Raw genomic sequence first — 13,132 nt, 5'->3', positions numbered from 1 at the left:
GCCTATTGTAGATTCACTCTTCCCAGTCTGGTGCAGGTCTACAATACTTTTCCTGGTGTCCTTCGAAAGCTCTTTGGTCTTGGCCATGGCGGAGTTTGGAGTCTGACTGTTTGAGTCTGTGGACAGGTGTCTTTTATACAGATGATGAGTTCAAACAGGTGCCATTCATACAGGTAACGAGTGGGGGACAGAAAAGCTTCTTACAGAAGACGTTACAGGTCTGTGAGAGCCAGAGATTTTCCTTGTTTGAGGTGACCAAATACTTATTTTCCACCCTAATTTATGAATAAATTCTTTACAAATCCTACCATGTGGATTCATGGATTTTTTTTTTCACATTCTGTCTCTCACAGTTGAAGTGTACCTCTGGTGCAAATTATTGACCTCTGTCATCATTTTAAGTGGGGGAACTTGCACAATCGGTGGCTGACTAAATACTTTTTTGCCCCACTGTAGGTATTAATGCCAACCACATTAACGGCTGTATTTTTACAGAAATTTGTACATGTTCTGGACACTTGGGTGAAGACAGACCCTGAGCTGTCAACTGAACACCACCTAGGCAAGGCAAGGCAAGGCTAATTTATTTGTATAGCACAATTCAACAACAAGGTGATTCAAAGTGCTTTACAGAGACATTAGAAACAAAAACAAATAAAAAGCATGATTTAAAATTGATTAAAACAAGCAAACAAACTAACTAATTAACAAACAAACAAACAAACAAAACAGTATATAAAATCAAAACATAAAATCAGAACAGTAGATAAAATCAGTAGTTAATGTAAGTTTTGAAATTTAAGCTTAAAAGTGTGGATTTGGTGTTTTATTCAAATGCAGCTGAGAACAGGTGAGTCTTCAACCTGGATTTAAATAAACTGAGTGTTTCAGCTGATCTGAGGCTTTCTGGGAGTTTGTTCCAGATATATGGAGCATAAAAGCTGAATGCAGCTTCTCCGTGTCTGGTTCTGACTCTGGGAACTGATAAAAGACCGGATCCAGATGACCTGAGGGATCTGGAAGGTTCATACTGGGTCAGGAGGTCACTGATGTATTTTGGTCCTAAACCATTCAGAGCTTTATAGACCAGCATCAGAACTTTAAAGTCTATCCTCTGACGGACAGGCAGCCAGTGTAAAGACCTCAGAGCTGGACTGATGTGGTCCACTTTTTTGGTCTTAGTGAGGACTCGAGCAGCAGAGTTCTGAATGAGCTGTAGTTGTCTGACTTATTTTTTAGGTAGAACTGTAAAAGTTGTTGTTACAGTAATCAAGCCTACTAAAGATGAATGCATGGACTAGGTTTTCCAGGTCCTGTTGAGACATCAGATCTTTTATCCTTGATATATTCTTGAGGTGATAGTAAGCTGACTTTGTTATTGTCTTAATGTGTTTATCTAAGTTTAGGTCTGCATCCATCACTACACCCAAATTTCTCGCCTGGTCTGTGGTTTTTAGGTGTATAGATTGAAGTTCTCTGGTGACCTGTAATCGTTTTTCTTTGGCTCCAAAGACTATTACTTCAGTTTTGGTTTTGTTTAGCTGGAGAAAATTGTGGCACAACCAGTCATTAATTTCCTTAATGCATTTACCAAGAGCCTGTACAGGGCCTCGGTCTCCTGGTGACATTGTGATATATATTTGTGTGTCATCTGCATAGCTATGATAGTTTATTTTGTTGTTCTTTATAATCTGTGCCAGTGGGAGCATGTAAATGTTAAACAGAGGGGGTCCCAAGATGGAACCTTGGGGAACTCCACATGTGATACTTGTCTGCTCAGATGTGAAGTTACCTATTGATACAAAGTATTTCCTGTTTTCTAAGTATGTTTTGAACCAGTTTAGTACAGTTCCTGAAAGACCTGCCCAGTTCTCCAGTCGTTTGAGTAATATGTTGTGGTCAACTGTATCAAATGCTGCACTGAGATCCAGTAAAACTAAGACTGACATTTTTCCACTATCTGTATTCAGACATATGTCATTAAACACTTTGGTGAGAGCGGTTTCAGTGCTGTGGTTCTGTCTAAAACCTGACTGGAAGGCATCATAGCAGTTATTCTGTTTTAAGAAGTAACTGAGCTGTTGAGAAACTGCTTTTTCAATGATCTTACTTAAAAACGGGAGATTTGAGATCGGCCTGTAGTTGTTCATTTGTGTCTTGTCAAGCTTGTCCTTTTTCAGTATAGGTTTAATTACAGCAGTTTTTAGTGATTCTGGAAACACACCTGATAATAAAGAAAAGTTGACGATCTGTAACAGGTCTGACTCTAAAGTCTTTGAGACCTTTTTGAAAAAACTTGTTGGCAGGACATCTAAACAGCAGGAGGAGGAGTTCAGTTGACCTAAGATGTCCTCCAGGTCTTTGCTGTTAATCGGGTGAAACTGTTTCATGGTGTTTAAACAGTTTTTTGGTGGACACAGTACATATCCTGGATCTGCTGTTGATGTACCAATTGCTTGTCTAATTTTTTGGATTTTTTCAGTGAAGAATTTGGCAAAGTCATTGCAGGCCACGGTCGAATGAAGTTCAGCTGCCACTGACACAGGAGGGTTTGTTAGCCTGTCAACTGTAGAAAATAAGACCCGAGCATTATGACTGTTTTTGGTGATGATGTCAGAGAAGTAGGACCTCCTTGCACTCCTCAGTTGTAAATTTTAATTGTGAAGTTTCTCTTTATAGATGTCATAATGAACCTGGAGGTTTGTTTTTCTCCATCTGCGCTCAGCTTTCCTACACTCTCTTTTTTCATTTTTCACCAGTGTGGAGTTTCTCCATGGAGACTTCTTCTTCCAGAGATAACCTTCACCTTAATGGGAGCAATAGTGTCCATTACATTTAACATGTTAGCATTGAAGCTATTGACGAGCTCATTGACTGAACCCCTGGACAGGTCAGGTGTTAATGGGAAGACCTGGTTAAAGATCTCACTACTGTCTTCAGTTATACACCGTTTTGTGATCACTGCTGTTGATATATTTGTGTGGGCTGAGATTTTACTTTCAAAGAAAACACAGTAATGGTCAGACAGGCCCACATCAGACACAGTAACCTTTGAAATGCTTAGGCCTTTGGAGATCAGTAGGTCAAGAGTGTGTCCTCTATTATGTGTGGCCTCTGTTACATGCTGAGTCAGCCCAAAGTTGCCCAGAGTGTTACTCAGGTCTTTAGTCCCTTTGTCCTGAGGGTTGTCCACATGAATGTTAAAATCCCCAACAATAATTACACAGTCAAAATCAACACAGATCACAGACAGCAGTTCACTGAGGTCATTAAAAAAGTCTGTGCAGTATTTGGGAGGCCTGTAAACATTAAGAAACACAACTTTGGATGGGGCCTTCAGCTGTAAAGCCACATATTCAAAAGACTGAAAACTTCCAGGAGATAGCTGCTTACATTGAAATGATTCATTAAATAAGACAGCAACCCCTCCTCCTCTCCTGCTCACCCTGGCCTCACTGATAAAACTGTAGTTAGGAGGGGTCGTCTCGATGAGAACAGCTCCACTGTTACTTACAATCATCCAGCTCACTCACCTAGTGGTGAGCAGGGCTGGACTGGAACAAATAATCGGCATTGCCATGTAGACTAGAGACCGGCCCACCAGGTATTATAGGAAAGGCCATAAAGCCTTTGAATGAAAACAAACGCTGTTGTGACAGTGATGTACACTGTCATGTTGGTATATATGTGATCTCTATACATTTTACATCAGATAAAAACTTTGGTTGTAAGATTCAGATAATTATTTATTAAAAACTAGATATTTTAAATGAGAATAAGAAAGAAAAGTATTTCTTTGTGCCCCCCTTTCCCTGTTAATTTGCTAAATCCGCCCCTGCACAGTTACCAGCTGTCAGCTACCTAAAAAAGGATCCTGGTGTTATTTGTGTCTCAGAAACAGTTCTTAACTTCCCTTAAACTCATTCATGTCACCTAAAAGGTAAACCTGTTTCTCCATCACCTGTTCAGCTCTGATGATTCAGTAAAGACATCTCCTGGTTTCATCTTCATGTTTCCCTCTCACCACATATCCAAACCGATATCATGACCAGCAGCTTTATAGCTGTGGCTCCAGCAAACATCAGCTGATACTAGAAATTAATATTAAATACATTCTAACAACAGCTGATCAAGCTTAAACATGCTGCTGTTGTTTAGCACGACATCGGCTGGTTTCTTCTTTCTGGCGCAAAGTGGGCGATAAACAAACAAGAGAGAAATGCCGATCAGCTGATCATTGATCAGTTTCATGATCAAAGGAGCAACAGGAGAGGAAGGGGAGAGAATGAAAGAAGAAGAGGCAGCTGACAGCGTAAAGACGCAGAATAAATCCAGCTTTGTGTCTTTTTCCATTCTAGCTGAAGTCCGGGACAAGCTGTGTTCCTTTTCAGCTCAATAAGAAACGCGTAATATTTTCTCCGAATGCGGGACGATTCCGTTTTTTACGGGACGGTTGGCAACTTTACTAACTAACCTTATGAATAAAATAAAGTTCACTATCAGTAACATCATAGCACCCACCCAGCTGTATAGAAACTCCGTCATGCTAGCTAGTACACAGTACGAGAGTTATTGTAAATGACTGTAAAAAGTCAGCATAAAGAAAATAAACTCCACCTAAACTTGTTTTATATGTGACCCAGATAGACTGCAGGTCATAACTTCTTACCTGAAGTTCAGTTCACCTGACACTCGGACATGCGGCCGCCTCGGGTCTCCCCTGCTGTCTCTATGTCCCTTCAATACCTCACAATAACTTGGTCATCCCTTCTGGCTGTTCAGTAGGTAGATTTACTTCCATAGACTCAACCCCAAAAAGATTTGTGTCTCCTACGGGATATCGATCAAAGGAATCTTTCGGTTGGTGTGTATTTTGTAGAGCTATACATTTTAACATATGGTATGATTCCTTTTTCAGAGTTGCTACAAAAGTGATACAATTTAAATTCTCCCAGGGATCGATACCCGCATCCTCCAAGTGGGATTGTAACGACACAGAAACATTTAACTTTGCATAGTTTTATCATCCAGCTCTGCTGAAGAGAAGCAGGCATAAACGTAGTAACACTTTCTAAACAGCAACTACTTTTAAATACTGCATTGACTGGATTGTCTGTACATTGTCTTCATGATAACTGAACCATTAACTAAGATGATGCTTCAAAATAACTGCCCTGAAGATACTCACGTTAATTTCAAGATGGGTGCAGAGTAGCTGAACTTCTAAAAACTTGACCCTCACAATGCTTGCAGGCCGGAAGTGGAAAGTTCAGCAGGTGATGTACTAACACTGTGCTAATTTCTGAAGCGACACAGGCAGTTAAAAAGAAAAACAAAAGAAGCAGGCAGTAAATCTAGTTTAGGGTAAGTCTTTGTTTAATAGTGACCATTTCACTCCTCCATTGTTTTATGGTGATAAATGTCAATATAGGGAGTACAAGCACAGTGCTGAGTCTAAACAAATTGCATGTGGACCTTGAACTGGGATAGCATTTCCTTCCAGTGTAACCTTACTTACCAGGGGTAACGGAACACAGTTGAACATTTCTTTATTGTGGAATGGAAATGTTTTTGTGTTGATGCTTAAAGCTACGGCCTTTTGGAGGATGCGGGCATCGATCCCGCTACCTCTCGCATGCTAAGCGAGCGCTCTACCATTTGAGCTAATCCCCCTGTGTCTTGTACTGTAGCAAGATCACAATGCAATGACGTGTGCCACTGAAACAATGTCAAGACGCATTTGTTATTATTTGTCAGACTATATCAATCGCCCATTGGTGATGGCTAAAGATTACGTTGCTTTTTTCTGTGAAGGATACATTCCTGAGTGTCGTGACAGACTAATGAAAGCCCAGTAACAGTAAGGTCTGGTAGGGGTAGCTAGTCACAGGGATTTAAGAGATTTGTTCACTCGGCAAATTAAATGTTTTCAGGATGAGGTTTAAAGTGAAACACCCATTTGGAGGATGCGGGCGTCGATCCCACTACCTCTCGCATGCGAAGCAAGCGCTCTACCATTTGAGCTAATCCCCCACTGGGTGCAGCTTAAACATGTCCCATGATCTGTGGTGTTTCAGAGCTGCACATATGCAGTCCTGAGTACAGACACACCAGGGCTTTGCTTATGAACCTAGAACTGGGATTGCTCCTCTTTCCAAAAGTAGTTTCATGACATTTAGGTTCTAGTAGGGGTACCTGGTCACATGAACTTTTCAAATATTGTAAAGGACATTGATTTGTGCAGTAAATCTAGTGTGGGATATCCTTAATCATCCAGGAAAGTAAATCTCCAAAGGTTGATTCTGTTCATCTGGATGTAGTGTTTTGTGGGAGAAATGTTTCGTCACTCATCCAAGTGACTTCTTCAGTCTCAGCTGACTGCAGGTTTCCCCAAATCTTATAAACAGTACATTTGCATAATGACTGAAACCAGCCCACTGAAGGAACAATGGGCTGGGAGGTCAGTTCCTTAATCATAATTATGCAAATTCTCATGACCATTGATCAACAACCACTGATCAAAGCCCACTGATCAACGTCCATGAGTACCATTCACAGAGAGTTGGGGAATGGCTACAATCACAGCATTGTAAGATGGCGAAAGATGTACCCTTAGGCCCCTTCCTCGATTCAGAGATGGTCTTTCCCTTTTCACGTAAATGGCCTCCTTGACTCATCATGTAGGATACATCCTAGTGTAGGATAAGTCTTTGTTTAATAGTGACTGTTTCACTCCTCCATTGTTTGGGACTAATCCCCCACGGATGCGGGTGTTTGATCACATGAATGCTACTCTCGTCTTAAAACGCCAAAGGAAACAACTGACTGTGGCGTACTGAAAGGAGGAACTATCCCAGTATAATTTCCATAAGGAAAGCCCACGTGTGTCCGTTCTCAGCTTTGCGCATCTGCAGCTCTACAACGCCACAGCATGTGTGATCAGTTAAAGGTCACTAAAGTAGACTTGTATTAGAGTACTGCACCTCTAGTTATTAAGTTAAGCATGTAAACAGGGTGACCCAAGGTCTCACAGTGATCACTAATCCATTTGAGCAAATCCCCCTCTGATTGCAAGTTACACATGTCACTGCTGAAGAAGAAGTTGCCATCTTTCTGATATTATTTTAGGATGATCAGGGATGTTTTTCAGTTTTTGTGAGACGTTAAAGGGAGAGGACCTGTTAGAAAGTCTTTTCAGAGTGATTGGATCAATCTTTTCAATCTGCAAAATCAAACTTTTCTGATTTGTTGTTTAGAGATTCTAATTCCCCACTTTTAGAAGCTCAGACTCCTCCTAACCAAGGTGTAACTCTTTTCATTTAGTCTTTATTGTGGCCCATAACACAGTAGGTACCAACAGCATTTAAGGGCTAATGCAAATTGACATCAATGGAAGTGGAAAGTTCAGCAGGTGATGTACTAACACTGTGCTAATTTCTGAAGCGACACAGGCAGTTAAAAAGAAAAACAAAAGAAGCAGGCAGTAAATCTAGTTTAGGGTAAGTCTTTGTTTAATAGTGACCATTTCACTCCTCCATTGTTTTATGGTGATAAATGTCAATATAGGGAGTACAAGCACAGTGCTGAGTCTAAACAAATTGCATGTGGACCTTGAACTGGGATAGCATTTCCTTCAGTTTTCAGTTTTATTTGTCATATGCAAGTTAGCACAGGGTCAACATTGCAATGAAATGTGTTTGACGAGCAGCAGTCACTCAGCAGCATGATACAGTAGAAGAAAATAAAATAAAGTAAAATAAAATAATAAAAAAAAAGAATAGGAAAATAGTAAGGAGCAAAATATTAGAGAGACATGGTAAAAGAGAAAAGATGACTAAATATATATGTATCTATAAATATATGTACACTAGTGATTAAATAAGAAAATCTTGAAAAGAAATATGACGGGAGGAATGAGCAGCAGAAAATTACAGTATTGCACTTTTTAAATATAAATATCAATAACAATAAAGTGGAGTGACCAGTGCAGATTAACAGAGTACTTGTGAAGCTGCAGGGTAGCTTCTGAGTGCTGTGTTGTGTGTGTTTAAGTGTTGTGGTTGAGGTGTCGTATGGCTTGGTGGTAAAAACTGTTTTTAAGTCTTGTAGTCCGAGCAGACAGGCTCCTGTAACGTCTGCCAGATGGTAACAAGGAGAACAGCTGATGTGCTGGGTGGCTGTGGTCCTTGATGATGCTGTGTGCTTTACGGAGGCATCGCTGGAGATAAATGTCCTGAATGGCAGGAAGCCTCATGCCAGTGATGTGCTCTGCTGCCTTCACCACCCTCTGTAGTGATTTACGGCTGCTGGTAGAGCAGCTTCCGTACCAAACTGTAATGCAGCTCGTCAGCAAGCTCTCGATCGCACACCCAACATTTGAGGCGATGTTGGGTCCAGGAGAAGTACTCGGTGATGTTGACTCCAAGGAACTTGAAGCTGCTGACCCTTTCGACCTTGACACCGTTGATGTGGATGGGCTGGTGTTCTCTGACTGGTCGTTTTCGGTAGTCCACTATCATTTCTCTAGTTTTGCTGATGTTGAGAGTCAGGTTATTTTCCAGACACCACTCGTGCAGTGTCATCACCTCCTCTCTATAGGCCGTCTCGTCGTTGTCTGTGATGAGGCCTATGATGGTTGTGTCATCCGCAAACTTGATGATGATGTTGGACTCGTGTTTAGCAACACAGTCGTGTGTGAACAGGGAATATAGGAGGGGGCTAAGCACACAACCCTGTGGCGTACCTGTGTTTAGGATGAGTGGTGAGGAGGTGTGCTTACCAACTCTCACCACTTGGGGCTTGTTTGTGAGGAAGTTTAGAATCCATCTGCAGGTTGGTGTTTCCAGCCCAAGGTTGACGAGCTTCGTGGCAAGTTTTGAGGGGATGATGGTGTTAAATGCCGAGCTGTAGTCGATGAAGAGCATCCTTGCATATGTATTCCCTTTTTCCAGGTGAGTGAGGGTGGTGTGCGTTGCCAGGGCGATGGCATCCTCTGTGGCTCTGTTTGTCCGATAGGCAAACTGAAGAGGGTCCAGTGTTTCAGGGAGGGAGGAGCAGATGTGACCTTTGACCAGTCGCTCTAGGCACTTCATGATGACGGATGTCAGTGCAACAGGACGGTAGTCATTCAGACAGGAGACCACTGATTTTTTGGGAACGGGAATGATGGTGGATGCTTTGAGGGACGTGGGGACCACTGACTGCCTCAGGGAGAGGTTGAAGATGTTGGTGAACACCTCTGCCAGCTCGTCTGCACACACTCTGAGTAGCCGGCCTGGGATGCCGTCCGGTCCTGGAGCTTTGTGAGGATTGACCTTTTTAAAGATCCATCTCACAGCTTCTGTTTTGAGAGTTAAAGTTGCAGCCTCACTGTCCTCCTGAGGGTAGAGGATCTGCTCTCTGTTGTCTGCGTCAAAGTTGTTAAGCTCGTCTGCAAGAGATGCAGTGGGCTGACTGTGTTGTCTTTCTTGTAGTCAGTGATGCAGCACAGTCCATTCCACAGTCGCCTGGTGTCAACCTTCCAGTGTAACCTTACTTAACCAGGGGTAACGGAACACAGTTGAACATTTGTTTATTGTGGAAAGGAAATGTTTTTGTGTTGATGATAAAGCTACGGCCTTTTGGAGGATGCGGGCATCGATCCCGCTACCTCTCGCATGCTAAGCGAGCGCTCTACCATTTGAGCTAATCCCCCTGTGTCTCGTACTGTAGCACGATCACAATGCAATGACGTGTGCCACTCAAACAATATCAAGACACATTTGTTATTATTTGTCAGACTATATCAATCGCCCATTGGTGATGGCTAAAGATTACGTTGCTTTTTTCTGTGAAGGATACATTCCTGAGTGTTGTGACAGACTAATGAAAGCCCAGTAACAGTAAGGTCTGGTAGGGGTAGCTAGTCACAGGGATTTAAGAGATAGTAAAGAGCCAGGCAGTTAAAAAGAAAAACAAAAGAAGCAGGCAGTAAATCTAGTTTAGGATTAGTCTTTGTTTAATTGTGACTGGTTCACTCCTCCATTGTTTTAATAAATATCAAACTAGAGAGTCCATCCGTATAGTGCTGAGTCTAGACACATAGGGGACCTTGAACTGGGATTGCTCCTCCACACACGCACAGCTTCAGACACCAAGTGTCTTTTAGAATAGAATAGAATAGAATAGAATAGAATAGAATAGAATAGCCTTTATTGTCATTGTACAGAGTACAACGAAATTGGAGTGCCACTCCCTTGGTGCAAGTTTCAATAATAAATATAAATGTAAAATATAAAAAGTACAAAAAAACAATCGTAAGTACTCAAACAATAGTAAGTACAATATATACAGGATAGCAGCATTAATATAATGACAGTATGAATAGCAGCATAATATAATGACAGTGACGGTATGGAATAGGTTCAATTGTTTTTGTGCTTATTTACTACGGTGATAGCTCTGGGAAAGAAGCTATCCCTGAATCTGTTTGTCCTGGTTTTATGTGACCTGTACCGTCGGCCTGACCGTAATAGTTCAAACAGTTGGTTGCTGGGGTGAGAGTAGTCATTGATGATATTGCCAGCTCTGCTGAGGTACCGAGAGTTTGCAGTGACCTCCAGGCTGGGCAGAGAGCAGCCAGTGATCTTCTGGGCTGTGTTGATGGCCCTCTGCAGTACTTTCCTGTCCGCAGCTGAGCACCCTGCATACCATGTTGTTATGCCGTACGTTAGGATGCTCTCTATGGTGGCTCTGTAAAATGTCACCAGCAGCCTCTCCTCCAGGTTGTTCCTCCTGAGCACTCTTAGAAAGTGGAGACGCTGCTGGGCCTTTTTTACCACCGCTGTAGTATTTGCAGTCCAGGAGAGGTCATCAGATATCTGCACGCCCAGAAACCTCATGGAGTGTACCCTCTCCACACAGCTCCCGTGAATGTAAAGTGGGGCCGGGTCTGCTCTGCCCTTCCTGAAGTCCAAGATAAGTTCTTTAGTTTTCGTGGTGTTCAGTTGGAGGTTGTTAACTGAACACCACTCAGTCAGTCTGTTGACCTCATCTCTGTAGTCCGACTCATCCCCCCTTGAGATGAGTCCAACCACTGTGGTGTCATCCGCGAACTTTATGATGGTGTTTGAGAGATGGGTAGGGGAGCAGTCGGATGTGTAGAGCGTAAACAGGAGGGGACTCAAAACACATCCTTGTGGAGACCCGGTGCTGAGTGTGATGGTGCTGGACCGGTGGGGGCCGAGTCTGACAGACTGTGGTCTATTTGTCAGGAAGTCCTTGATCCAGAGGCAGATGGGGGTGGAGAGTCCCAGGTGAGACAGTTTCTGGACCAGGATCTCCGGGATGATATGATTGAATGCTGAGCTGAAGTCCAGAAAGAGCATTCTCACATAGCTTCCTCGGTGCACAATTTTTTAGTATTTAGTATTATTCTTAGTATTTTGCACATTTCCATTGCACTGTCTTGTCTCTGTATTGTCCTGTTCTGTCTAGTGTTGCACCGTCTTGTCTTGTTGTCTGTGAAGATTCTCAGTCATCCAGGTCATTGTAGTCTAAGGAGCTTGGAAAGAAAAAGCGTCTGGACTTCTTTGTCTTCTGTTTTGTCTCTCACATGAACTTTTTAATCATTGTAAACGCCATGCACAGAATATCAAGTCAATGCAAGTAAACTTTTTACACAGTTTAATACAAAAAGCTCTAAAACCTGTTAATTTTTCATGTGCGCTTGATTACATTTGCACTTTTTACCAATTGATAATAATCTACCTCACAGTTATCTCATAGTAATGCCTCTCTTTCCACCTTCTATACATTCAGTGCTCTGCCATAGTTATTAGTGTTAAAGAAAACGTTGAAGCTGCAGATGTATCTTCTCTCTTGTGCCTCCAGGCGGCAGCACAGACACATCTACGGCTATCGGGGAGTCATAAACATTCAAATAAGTTTATTCTCTATTTCAGGTCGTTTCTTCATTCTACTAATTAGGGTGATTTATTTAAAGTTCTGTTTATATCAACTTCATATTTCATTAATATACACTGCCATAAAGAAATAATCATTAATCAATCAGTTCCTGTTTGCTTTACAGATTTACCCGGTACTCTTAAAATGTATTACTCTCCATAAACAATAAACAGTTTTAAATCACATGGATATTTAAAATGCTCTATTTAAAATATTTTAACTCATCAGAAAAAAGTTTGGAGGATGCGGGCATCGATCCCGCTACCTCTCGCATGCTAAGCGAGCGCTCTACCATTTGAGCTAATCCCCCCACGCTTCAGAAGGAGCCCGTTCGCAGTACCAACCCGTGATATGCTGACGATTTGTCAAGTCCTGCGATGTTCCGGAGGAGCGCGACAGGTGAGCTTCCGCGTTCTTATGCTACGCGCCGGGTTATCAATGAAATCCAGTACAATAACGCTCCCGAGGTAATACATGTTCCAGCCATGTACTCCAGTCCTAGCCGTATCCCAAACCCTAACCATAATCTTATCCCTAACATTATCCAGCATGTTATATAGTGTTTACCAAAGAGATGTAAGTAAAACGAGTGTACATGCGTATATTCATTCCAAACGGTTCTCTTGTTTGCTGATGTTGGGTCCCCGGAAGCGTAAGATATCGACGATTTGTCACCTAGCTTAAAATGTTAGGCTTTGAAGGTGATAACGTGTTGACAGCAGGGACCTATAATAGCTTATACAAAGACTGCCTAAGTTTGAAGTGTCGAACGAATTGATTTCAGTGAAATTCGTCGCAAAAACATTCGTGAAAATGTAAATGTGACATTGGCATCTTCTTTATGTTTTGTGTCTCAGCTCCCCCCCAAAAATTACCAACTTTTAAAATAACCATATTTTCTAATTGGTCTGGTTGGTTGCATTTTGCAACTTGAGAGTTAAAACAAACTCACGCCAACCGACGAGACACAAAACTTTGGAGGATGCGGGCATCGATCCCGCTACCTCTCGCATGCTAAGCGAGCGCTCTACCATTTGAGCTAATCCCCCTTATGTGCGCTGCCTCGCAACCTGATAAAGTATATCTATGTAATCGAGTTGGGCTATAGCCAACAGAGCCTGTTGGCTTGCTGGCAATGGTGCTGGTTCGGCTGATGAACCGTATCTACCATGTAATCTGTATTCGA

The 13,132-nt window shown here is 42.1% G+C and overlaps 4 non-coding genes across 4 annotated transcripts; all 4 read right to left on the bottom strand.

Annotated features, from left to right (window-relative positions):
• Positions 1–5,600: 5,600 nt before the first annotated feature.
• trnaa-agc (transfer RNA alanine (anticodon AGC)) lies at positions 5,601–5,673 on the bottom strand. Its single transcript has one exon. It is a non-coding gene; the product is annotated as a tRNA-Ala (tRNA).
• Positions 5,674–9,621: 3,948 nt separating this feature from the next.
• Positions 9,622–9,694, bottom strand: trnaa-agc (transfer RNA alanine (anticodon AGC)). Its single transcript has one exon. It is a non-coding gene; the product is annotated as a tRNA-Ala (tRNA).
• Positions 9,695–12,183: 2,489 nt separating this feature from the next.
• trnaa-agc (transfer RNA alanine (anticodon AGC)) lies at positions 12,184–12,256 on the bottom strand. The gene has a single exon. It is a non-coding gene; the product is annotated as a tRNA-Ala (tRNA).
• A 666-nt stretch (positions 12,257–12,922) lies between these two features.
• On the bottom strand, positions 12,923–12,995 carry trnaa-agc (transfer RNA alanine (anticodon AGC)). The gene has a single exon. It is a non-coding gene; the product is annotated as a tRNA-Ala (tRNA).
• Positions 12,996–13,132: the final 137 nt, after the last annotated feature.

Source organism: Astatotilapia calliptera, chromosome 15, assembly GCF_964374335.1.
Source record: "Astatotilapia calliptera chromosome 15, fAstCal68.1, whole genome shotgun sequence".
Lineage (NCBI taxonomy): Eukaryota > Metazoa > Chordata > Actinopteri > Cichliformes > Cichlidae > Astatotilapia > Astatotilapia calliptera.
Note: the sequence above shows the minus strand (reverse complement) of the source record. Positions and strands in the feature narration are given on the sequence as shown.